General features: G+C 44.1%; 1 protein-coding gene across 1 annotated transcript in view; it reads right to left on the bottom strand.

Annotated features, from left to right (window-relative positions):
* Window positions 1–1303, bottom strand: part of LOC118412912 (trichohyalin-like) — a gene marked incomplete in the record, with an annotated part of 4543 nt that overhangs the window by 2640 nt on the left and 600 nt on the right.

Here is a 1303-nt window from a genome sequence, read left to right as displayed (position 1 = left end):
AGGCTGCACACGTCAGGTGAAATAATTATAAACATCTTTTGTACGCCAGATAGCAGTTACTCAAGCAACTGGATATTGTTTTGAAAACGGTCAGACGTTTCAGGTAGAATCAACTATCTATCATGTCTATAGTGAGTGACACTGTGACTCTCTCTGAGCCACTAACAAAAGATAATCGATGTAATGCTCAGTGTCACTGACGAAAGATAACGGGTGCTATCTGAAACGTCTGACTGTTTCCGAAATCGTATCCAGTTTCTTGAGTAATTGCCATTTTGCGTATCTTATTACCTCGATGTTCAACCGTCATAATTGTAAGCACCTGTTAGGCTAAGCATGCGCCACCCGAAGAAAAGACTTCGTCTTATGTGCTGTATACTACTGACAATCGCTAACTTCGGGCGATTTGGAGGACAGAGATGTATGTCTCCTGCCTTGCTTAATTGGTGCACAAAATGCAGTTTTGGATCCATGTCGGTAGTTGGTTCTGTCACGGCTTGCTTGAATACCTTATGCGATCAAATTCGTACGACGATCGCACGACCTATGTGACCGAGCAATGATACCCTGTCACATTATCCACGATCTTCGGGCATATCGATGGAAGATCGGCCAGATTTAAGATCGAGGGTTGCGCGTATTCTTCACCTGTCACATATAAGCCATACTTTGTACCTTGTACAATTGTTGTGTAATAAAGTTATTACTATAAGCGAGGCTCGGGCGATTGCCTCAGACTCGTTGTCCGATCGATTTTCGCCAAATGTGACAGGGGTATAAGCATTTGTTACTTACGTGGCGACAGGACATACGGGGAGTGAAGCAGCTCGAAATACGACAGCTGTCCGTCTCCTGTAACCAATACAAAAAGATATACTAATTATTACGAAGACATCATCAACGGGCTACGTATTACTTTTACCTTTCATAGCTTTGAATCAGAAAGAAACCATGATTGGTGATAAGAATGGTTGCGGTCTTCGGACAGGGCTGGGGTTTTTTTTTGGGGGGGGGGGGGGGGGCGTTGGTTTGCGATTTTCAACGTTGGCTAAGTTCTCTTGTGCCGGGAAAGGGAGTTAGTCGAGGAAGGGAAATTCTGTGGAGGGGAGTTTCCCCCCATTTCAAAACGGGGCGAAACTCCCTTTCACGGGAAACTCCCTTCCACAGCAAAATCCCTAAATTACAATAACGTTTACCTTATATCTATACTCCGCACTTGATCTGTTAAAGCGTATTGAAACTCTCATGTGCCGATAGTTGGCAAATGTGCACATCTTAGCACATTGGTGAACCAAATTCCTTC

Source organism: Branchiostoma floridae, chromosome 4 (assembly GCF_000003815.2).
Source record: "Branchiostoma floridae strain S238N-H82 chromosome 4, Bfl_VNyyK, whole genome shotgun sequence".
In the NCBI taxonomy this organism is placed as follows: Eukaryota; Metazoa; Chordata; class Leptocardii; order Amphioxiformes; family Branchiostomatidae; genus Branchiostoma; species Branchiostoma floridae.
The sequence above is the reverse complement of the archived record's forward strand: the minus strand, read 5'-3'. Positions and strand labels throughout refer to the sequence as shown.